The sequence below is a fragment of the Egretta garzetta genome, unplaced genomic scaffold, assembly GCF_000687185.1.
Source record: "Egretta garzetta isolate BGI_Z169 unplaced genomic scaffold, ASM68718v1 scaffold23, whole genome shotgun sequence".
NCBI lineage: Eukaryota > Metazoa > Chordata > Aves > Pelecaniformes > Ardeidae > Egretta > Egretta garzetta.
In genome coordinates this window covers 624,955-635,524 of record NW_009259237.1, presented here as the reverse complement: position 1 = coordinate 635,524, position 10,570 = coordinate 624,955, and positions in this window count along the sequence as shown.

The window sequence follows — 10,570 nt, the reverse complement described above, 5'->3', positions numbered from 1 at the left end:
GCTAGGTGTACTGTGTAACCAACATGGTCACAGATAGAGCAATCAAATTCCTTGCACTTTCCTTCAAAACACTTGGTCCTCTGTTTATTCCTGATTATATAGTACTTCTCCAATGGCTGAAACTTTGAGGGCCTCTTAATTTGCCTCTTTTCAGCTGTTTTTATATATAATGTATACTATTGTATGATTTCCCATTTACTTTCCTGTTTTTCTTATTTTTAGACTGATACTCTGCAGGTCTGAAGTTTAAATGTCTGGAACTTTAGATTTGGTTAACCACTGGGAATTGAGGGTGCAACACATACAAATACCTTAAGGGTGGATGTCACGAGGACTGAGCCAGACTCTCTGCAGTTGTGCCCAGTGACAGGAAAAGGCGCAGTGGGCACAAACTGAAACATAAGAGGTTTCAGCTGAATATGAGGAAGAACTTCTATACTTTGAGGGTGACAGAGCACTGCAACAGGCTTCCCAGGGGGGTTGTGGAGTCTCCTTCTCTGGAGATATTCAAAGCCCCGTGGACGATGTCCTGTGCAACATGCTCTAGGAGAACCTGCTTTAGCAGGAGGGTTGGACTGGGTGATCTCCCGAGGTCCCTTCCAACCCTTGCCATTCTGTGATCTTTCTGTACAGTTGCACATTTGCTTGCTGTTTGCTGAGTGCTGCCCACTATAAGTAAGGAAATCAAATGCAGTGAACACGTTGCCATGAACTATGTTTAAGCATAAACATTTGAAATACCATTCTGTGGTCTTTGTTTTCCATGGCTTCAGTGAATCTGAAGTAGAATTTTAGGCTTCTGAGGAAACAAAACCTACAGCATGCTTGAATTCTTTATTCATTTGAACTCAGAATATTGCCTCACCTAAAGCAAAAAACTCACCCCAGAAACTCATGTTTTGCAGTGGATCATAAAGGCTTGACCACTTGTTATCCCTCCTTCTGGAGGGTTGACTGGTGTTATTCCTAGTTTGAATATGGCTTGCTTCCTCTGTACAGCTTTGTAGCTGCTCGCAACTCCTTCTGTTCCCAAAAACAACAGCGGGTAGCAAACCACTGTCCTCTTGCCTTGGAGTAAGAATGTTGTCTTCCATAACTGTGCTGTTTTCAAACATGTCTCTGTGCATTTTCAATTCCAAAAGGATATTAAGATACCTTCTGAGTATCTGTGTTTAAATGGAGATGGATGCAATTCCGCATTTCAGGGGAAAGAAACATGATTACACTTTTAGTTTTTGAATAAAAATGAAATTACGTAAGTCCTTGCTATATCAAAATCCACTGTTTCTATTTTGATGCATCAATAGTGACCTCTGGGGTTGCTGTTCTGCTTCTCAAGGGGATTCTGTCTCTGCTATGTTGGCTGGAGTCCAGCTTTGGATGACAATGTCAAGGTTACAGTTTGTTTATTTTTTTTTTTTATCCAGAGACAGGGAAGATCAATCCTAATCTATAGAGGGAGTGAATCTCAAATGCCAGAGTGCCAAAGGCTTGACACTCAGAAGCGCTGAGCACTCTATGTTTGTAGGCTACTGTGTGGCATTCTGTACCTTACAGGGTCAGACTTACCATTACTATCCTCTACTTTGCCCTGAGAACTGGATTAGTCTCTTACTTTGCTTTCATACCAGAGGATTTTCTTCCAATTTATATTGATGCCACCGAACTCTCTTTCCAAGTAAAGTGGATAGTGACATTCACTAATTTCTCTTCATTCTCAAAGGTAATATTTGAGACTTACTGGTTGTTTTTCTTTTTTCCTTGGATTGTTTTTCTCTTGTCTTTTCTGCTCTTGTAATCTGTGATCTTTTGTTTTCTGTGTTATCTCAGAAATATAGGAAACCGGGCTACCCGAATGACTGGTTCAGTCAGCAGCATCCTTTTTTTAGGAACTCACCTTCGGTCTTTGATAGACTTGAGACGATGCTGAATAACGGAAGGCACTACTTGTTTCAGTGTTGTCAACAACAGCAAAGAGAAACATAAAAAGACTGTTTAAATTCTTTCTACTTCACATTAATCCTGAAAACATTTTTTTATGGTCATTTAAGTGGAGATATCCCTTCACCTCCCTGATGCTCTGTGACCTTTAGCAGTACCAAAAGGAAGCTCAGTACTTGTGACAGTAGGGAGATGTCAGCAGGCTGCAGAACCTGAGTGAAAATATTCAAGCACAGCACTTCTCCAAGATGACTGAAATCCTATTTTTGGAGAAGATAACATCATAACCTTTTAATTTTCCTTTCTATTTTTTTTTTTCTTGGTGACAGATTGACAAGCCTAGAGAATGAAGTTGTCTATGAATAGAACAGGCTCAGTGTGGGCAACAGCACCAATTTTCCCATGCTGCCCTGCTGTTGTTTCTCAGACCTGGCCTCAAGAGGCTGCTCCTGAGACGGAGGAGTTCAGCCACCAGTCCTGAGTCCTTTTTCTCTCTGAGACTGCCGAGATGACTGATGCTCAATGCTAGTGCAAAAGTGGTTCTGCAGGGTAAAGAGCTGTCTGCTAACTGCACTGATCACTAACCAGCTGAGTTGTTCATAGCTTTCAGTTCTGAACAACCATCTGATTTCCTACCTCAGCCACATTTTTTCTTCTGTCTCCAACCTTTTATGCTCTTAACCACTTCAGATGGCAGAATTAAAATCTTAGAGCAGAACGTGAATCTTCTTGTGTGAAAAATTATTTTAAGTATTACTAGTATGGTAAAGAAGTAGACAGGAAAATGTGGAATCAATTTGCAAGTTGTTTATTTGATGTATGTTTACTATTGACTGCAGGTTATAACACAGGTTAAGAAAAAATGTGTGGCAAATTAATGTTTTAAGTTTATCTTTTTTCCTTTGGTAAAGAATTCCCCTTTCCTAAATACATTTTTCAGTGTTGATGTGAGTATCATCTCAATTTGTTGTATGTGAAAGATACCACCTTCTGATAATGAAGATATTAGTCATACAATTACCAGAATTGCTGCTTCTGAGCATTTATAAAAGAATTTGGGGGCCCTTGCAGCAAGTATGCAATAGAATGTGTACAAAGAGGATGATTCTACTGTCCCTGCTCTTGCTTGTGAGGATTCTCATCTACCAACTATGAGAATGAATAGCAATAAAGAATAACTAGAACCAAGATAGGATAATATCTAATAATTTCCTGCATGGACAAAGAAAGCTTAGGGTGACTTTAGAGGGTATTACTAGCTCAACTTTAATGATATGATAGTTTATATTAATTTATAATCCTCAACTTCAAAATATTCTTGTGGCCTCCACTCTCAGCCCACACAAATGTGCTAAGACAAAGTACCTTTCTAGGCTAGAAAGAGCCATCAGTCAGCAGCGCACAATACATATCGAAGACATCGCAGTTCCAAAGCTATCATTAATACCAATACAGAATAGAGTGCACTGCAGCTTTTAATACCTCGTCTGAAAGAAAACCACACAGTAAATCGCACTTTGCCTGGTTGAGGAGGAGGAAGGGAAGCATACACTCTTAAGATTTCTCAATGATGAGCGCAATTTGTATCTGTTCAGATGGTGTTACTCAAGTTTCTATTTGCCTATGGATCACTCCCGTTATTCCTTTAGGAAATAAAGCATTATACTGTCAGTCTTCAAAAATATGTATTGTTAACATTAGCTTTACTTTGCATTAAACATTTAAATTATATATGAGACAACTCAGGGTAAGGGTGTGCAGTGAACTGTGGTGTGGAGACTAAAAGTCTGTCTGAAGGCACTTTAACAGAGAGCTTTGTGTGAAGGCTATACACCCGTCCAAACATGTCTGGGCTGAACTACAAAGCAAATGGTAAATTCTGTCTTACTCTCAAAGACAGCAGTCACTGAATTTTCAGAAGAGCTCTTACAATGTCCTGGGCATTTGTAAATCTCTGTGGTATAAGCTGTCTCTAAGCACATGTGCACATTTACCCCTATGTGTGTACATCGGTTATGAGGCTGGCACTTGGGAGGAAGGATCACTCGGGGCGTGCTGCTGAGAATCGTCCGCTTACACTGAACTGAAAGGGAAAGGCAAAATTACCATGGGAAAGCATCTTGGGCTCAGTGGTTCCAGCATTCCTGTCTCTGCTGGCAGTATCTTCACATTTTCTTTGTCAACTTAACCAACATAGAAGGAAGATGTGGCAGTGGACTGTTTTAGACTATACATGCTACTGCACATCACTGAAACGTGCACCCAGGCGAAATTTTAGTGGCGATACAGCTGATAAGCACTTGACAGGGAATTTTCAGCAATCACTTAACTGTGCTGATTTGTACATGTGCCTAGGAAGACACCTAAGCTTTACCTTATGTTTCAGTGGTGATCCATTTGACCCATACTATATATATTACTCCTTATTTGTTCTACAGGTTAAGCTTTTTATTTGTAAGCATAGTGTCACTTTGCACTCTTCTGAACTTTGTCAGTTAGTGACAGATGCTTTATTTGTGTAAACTTCAAGGCAAAGTAAAACATAACACTAGTGGAAGCTCACTTGTTATTTCTGCTGCCTCTTGAGCCTTAGTTAAATGAAGTGGTAGGATATGACACTGCCAGGAAATTTGGGGGTTTTTTTGGTAGCTGTTCCAAATAATGTCATACCTTATTTCCAGGAGATTGTTTATTAGGCAGGTACTGAAGTGAAAACTCAGTGCTTGTTTGCTTTGTAGCAGTTTTACTTGTCCACTGAAAAGAAAAGAATACAGTAGCAACATGACTGGCAGCTATACATAATGGAATATGTGTTTATCCCTGTTTATATTTGCAGCATCATGCATGTTAATTAGAAGACTCTGCACTCTTAGCTGTCAAATGTAAATAAATGTTACCTAGTTTTAGATGAGTTGTCCAGTGTGTAAACAAGCAAACCAGGCTTAGTTCAATCTTTTTGATAATTCTCAAGAATACTCTTTTGCTAAGATTTGATTCATATGACTCTTTAATATTCTGCACAGTATTTGCACTGCATAATGGTAGTACTCCTGCCAGCAACCCTATGCATCTGTCTACCAGCAAATAACATTTCTGTAATTACAGTATGGGTGATGACGGATAGATGAGTGGGAAATGGTGAGGGATAGTGGGAAGACAATCATAGCAACAAAACACACAATCTACAGAAGGCAAGTCAAAGGAATATTACAAAAATAAACAAGAATTTTCAGGGATTAAATCAGAAAAAGTATTACTGTGGTAAACAGAAAGAATGGCTTAACTGGAAAAAGCACAATAGCTAAACAGATAGGGCCTCATATTTGCGTGCTTGTAAATGAAGAGAATTTCCACTAAAGCATCATTAAATTGTAGCCTCTGATAAATCTGAAATGCTGATGAATTAGATTTGATTTGTTAGTGTTTGCCATTTGATTTTAATCAGTGTTTCTGCAAGTGCATGTAATTCATAGTTTTTCAGTGGAAAGCTGAGGCATCAGGCTACCTGGGTGTATGGTTTATGTGCGCAGCCAAGGCAGAAAGAATAACTGGAGTGTACTGAAGAGACATAAATGTTACTTTGAAGTGCCATAATTATAGGGAGACATTAAAAGTTTTGGAGGTGTGCTAGAGAAAGAAATTGGTTTCTGGTAGGATGATAACCTTGTGGTGGGTTGAACAGATGCCTGGTATTTGGTTTGATTCAGAAGCTTTTTGCTGTAACTCTTCCTTGGATTTCACTTTGTAGAATAATAGCAAAAGTCTAGAGAGAATAAGCTGAAATGAATTAATGTCAGGAAAAGAATTTGTGATATTGACACAGGGATGACGGGGTGGGTCATATTCCTTGCAAAGCTTGTACCCTCCAATCCTTTGCAAGCAAACTGACCCTTTCTCTTGCTTGCAAGGTGCTGACTTCCCTGAAGATTTCCAGATAGTTTCCAACTGTTGCTTTTACACCTGTGTTCTGTCAGTGATAGCAGGGGAGGACTCATCAGCGCAGGCTAGAAGCTGATCTTTGAACACACTGTCTTCTATACCCTTTTTAATAGGGTTAGATGTTAAATGGAATGTTAGAAACATGGCTGGCGATAAGCTTTATTTGTGCTGGCTTAACTTAGTTCATTAGCAGAGATAGAGCCAAGCTAGTCCTAGAAAAAGAAAAGAATAATTGAAGAAAAATGCTTCGTAAAGATGCGTCCCTCACCAGCCCATGCAGGCAGGGAGCTGAGGCTTGTGGAAGTACAGATTGTTCTGTCCTGAAAGCTGACCTTGAGTTGAAGAGGTAACGTGGCTCCCTTCTTGCTTTTTCTGTAATTGCATGGCTATCAAAAAAAAGAGCTCTGCTGGGTTTTTGTTCATATCTTAAAGGCATTTTACTAAAGTAATAGATAAAAAAGAAATATGTTAAATAAAAACATTTATTAGAGGACATAATTTTAAATATTTAATGATATAATTAAGTCTTATTAATGTAATGGTCTTTATTCTTCAGTTTAAAAATTCACAAGGTTAATTTCCCTTTCATCTTTATTATGCAATGTTTGCCACGATTATTTGTTATATATTCTTATAAATATTTGATGAATATTAGAAATTTTAATTTAAATAAAAATATGGGTCGTCTTTTACCACAGTGTTACTCCTGTGTTAAGTTGGAATTAGTGAAATTAGCACAGCAGTGAATCAGGCCTTTCTTACTCCTTCAGTTATGCCACAGTTGGCTTATTTCACTTGAGCAATTCCCAGAGAACGCTGCCTTTTACTACTGTCCCTTTACTTCAAAGGATTTGCACACTGTTTTCATGTCATTTCCTGTGGGGGACGCTATTTCCAGCACCTCAGTCTTAGACACTTACTTGATGTTACTACTATTTAACAATAAACACTACCTATAAAAGTTCTTAAATGACTGTAGAATACATATTTCAGGAGGCATTTACTTGATTCACTAAATTACTGGCATTAAAACTAGTTCTTTTCAGTAAAATGATTCGTCCTTTTTTAGCTACTTACTGAAAAAAAGTACTTCAGCATTAAGTCCTGGGGATTTAAATGATTTATATTCTCTTTCATTAGCGATATTTGTTATATATGCACCAGAAAATATTTTTTTAGGGGAAATTGGTGTTTTGTTTTTACCACAGCATTACCTCTTTTTCTTTAAGATCAGTCTGCCAAACTATGATGTCAGCAGTTGCTGAAAAAATCACTTTATGGATAATATGTTGACTTACCTTCTTAATTAAATAAAGAAACAAAACAGAAATCTCTGGAGAAAAGTACTTTGAAATAAGCATGTACTCCTAATCTGTCACTGTGTTCAGAATGGAAAAACAAATATGATTTGGACTAGCAGCCAAATTCCAGCTTGCGTTGCTATTAGATTTGGGTTATGGGGTATGCAAAACTACCTTCCTGGGAGTTTCTTCAGGTGGTGCATGCTGAAGCCTGAGGCTTGTGCTACTTTCCCTTTGCTTCTGTTAGTAACCACATCTCCCTCTTGTTTGTTTACCTGCTGTCATTGTCACCTTCACATGGACCTAAAATATGCTATTTCTACTTTAGTTCAGGAAGGCACCTTCATGAAGAGCTGGTCTAAACTTAGGAGTTTTCTTGTTCAGAACAGAGGTAACAATGCTGTTAATTTTTAAGTTATTCATTTTATGGCAAGGAGATATCCTTGCCCCTGGATGGCTTTTTCCTTTCATTATATTATAGTAGCAGGTATATTTTGCTGCTGCTGAAATAGGTGTTCACCCACAGCACTGCACTGTGACGAGGGCTGAACACAGTCTGGATAAGGTGACTCAAACCTGATGGTAATGAATGCAGTTTATTTTCCCAAATCACCACCAAGATCTGTCTAGCCCCTGCTAACATGTACATTAGGTCTGTACTTACTCTAAAGTATGAGACTGCCTTTTCTGGTGTTGTTTCTGGAATAAGTCTAGTTGTTGCATTACTGCCACCACTTGCCTGGGTGCAGTGCGGCTATTAAGATAAATTAAAATAGCCTGTTAAGTGTTAGAAAACTGTGTATTAGTGTACTGTGACGTTTAGCTTTGTATTCTGTTAGCTTTATATGTATGCCAAAACTGTTGGAAAACTATGTTCTCTATGGAATGCATGAGGAATAGTTAAGTTACAAAAAAGAACATTCAAAAGAGCCAACAGGCTAAGCGGGAGAGAGTCTAAGCTAGCAAACGGGAAACAATCCCGTTGGCTTCTCTCAGCACCTCACTTGGAAACTGCAGCCCTACAACTACAGCCCTGCAACCACAGCCCTAGCTCAGATACAGGGATGATGACTCTTTCCACTTAGAGGAAGTCCTACTGATTTTACAATTTGCAAAAGATGCGATACTCTCACCTTGTAGCATATCCCTACTACATTCAAGCATTTCATCTCTCCTGGGATCCACCATCTCTTATATCAGCTCTTGGTTAGCAGTCTATTAAAAATCTATTTAGAGTATGCTTAAGCTTGCTATTATCATGGAATTTTATGTAAGTCCTGCTTGAAAGTGAATACTTGGCTCTGAAGTCAGACCACAACAAAATGATGAATGAGGAAAAATCCTCAATGGTTCCCCCCCAAATAAACTCATTTGTGCAGTGGAGAAAGTCTGGTGGGTACCTCAAGTGTTAAGTCTGCTTTTAAATACAGGGGAGCATCTTAGAAGTATGATTAAATAAATTGAACAACTACCTCTTGCAAGTACTTTACTGATACTGTTCAGTCTCTTGTTCTCGGAGCTGCACCTGGTATTTTTACCTCTCCAGACTATTACATCCCAACATCCTCTTTCTTCCCGTCTTCCCTTTCTTCTTTATCTGTTGTCAGGCAGCCTTCTGCTGCCCTGCTGATGCGGCAGTTAAACAGCTAAAACTGCTTGGCTGCGTGCATGGCCTCCTGCAGCCAAAAAAGCAGCATTGTACTGAACTTCCTGTCACAGGCTGACGTGACACAACTTGTCCAGCCAAGCAATGTCAGAATTTTGACCAAGCACATCCATGTAACGGGGGGACAGATTACTCCTGCTGTTAAGGACAGATGAGAACACACAGAACTTGTTACACATGTGCCTCAGTAATCTTTTTCTACTTATATTCATGTCGAATTACTTATTTTTCTAAACTGGTGCTGAATGTACTTTCATTATGGTCTTATTCAATCACTTGCTGATAAAGAATGAGATATATGTGTCTATATAAGAGTACTTCCATTTTTCACAAATCAGTGTGTATTTTTAGAGGGTATTTGTGTTTGCCTAGAATAGCTAAAAATAACTTTCAAAGCTAGGATTATCAGTGGTGTCCAGCACTTCAAAAAATATATTTAAAAAAAAAACCAAACCAAAAAACAAACACCACAACCAAACAACAAAATTCTAGAAACATAATTAGGGGTTTTGTTGTTAAATCTTGTTCTAGGGTCATGTTTTGCTGATGAATATGTTAATTGCCATTTGCAGATAGAGAAGACTGTTGTCTTGCTTCTGACCGCACTGAAAATTGTTTGTATCTCAACAACATTTGCACGATGTCTGGAAGAATTATTGGGCTTTATTTAACTAATACCTCTGAGAATAAAAACTTGACAGCAAAGGGGGTGATTTGATTTTTACATAGAGGAGAGTTCATTTATATCCACACAATTAATGCAGTGAACATTGAATTTCTCTTTCCTCTGAGAAGAAAAGCAGTGTTACACATTACTTTGGGATTTAGAAGAGTGGCTGTTAGGAAAAAGAAAAAAAAAACAAAACTATTTTAACCTGCTTAGTTACTGCACACTAGAGGGCACTTGAGGTAGAGCAAAAAATATTTGTGCTGCTACTGAAACCAATGCAGCTACCTATATTCACAAGGCATATTGAAAACTAAAAGCAAAATATTAACTTTCCAAACTGTATCCTGTACATTAATGTATAAAAAAAAGGTTGATTGCCTTGCTTGATATCATTTCCTTTTGTCTTTATCTTAGTGTTTGTACAGAAGAAATACTTGTTTTTCTAATAGTCAGCCTGACAGCAACTAATCAAAATTGCAAACGGTACCCAAGGAATAATAAAACTTGATAATGCGGTTTTATTTTTATGCATTCCATAATATCACTGGGGCATATGGTACCCAAATTAGTAGTTGGGTTTTTTTATATTTTAAAATCTCAACAGTGATGGGGGCTCAGAACTAGTTATGTTTTATTTTACTAAATGGAGTAATTTTGGGATGGGAAAAGGATTTGCTAAGGGCCTAAAAGCCCCAGTGCTGCTGTTGGATTAAACCTTTGTTTCTGTTTGACAGTCTATGGTCTGGAAATGGAATTTGCATGGTTATTAAAAATGTCCCATCAAGGCAAAAGTAACTTAGTCAAAATCAATGCATTTATTTCTTGCCATGTATCAAGTAACAAGGGAATGGACTTTGATTAGATGTCTTTGACAGCAGGCCAGGCTGGAGAGCAAGTATTTTTAGATGACTGAGAATCATTTTTGCCACATATGGATGCTGCTACTGCTTTATGGTCTGTCCTTTCTTCAGTGGGGTTTTTCAAGCTTTCTGTTCCAGTGCTGGATGCTGAATTTTAACGATTTTTGATCTCTATATAAAGACCCGGCATTCC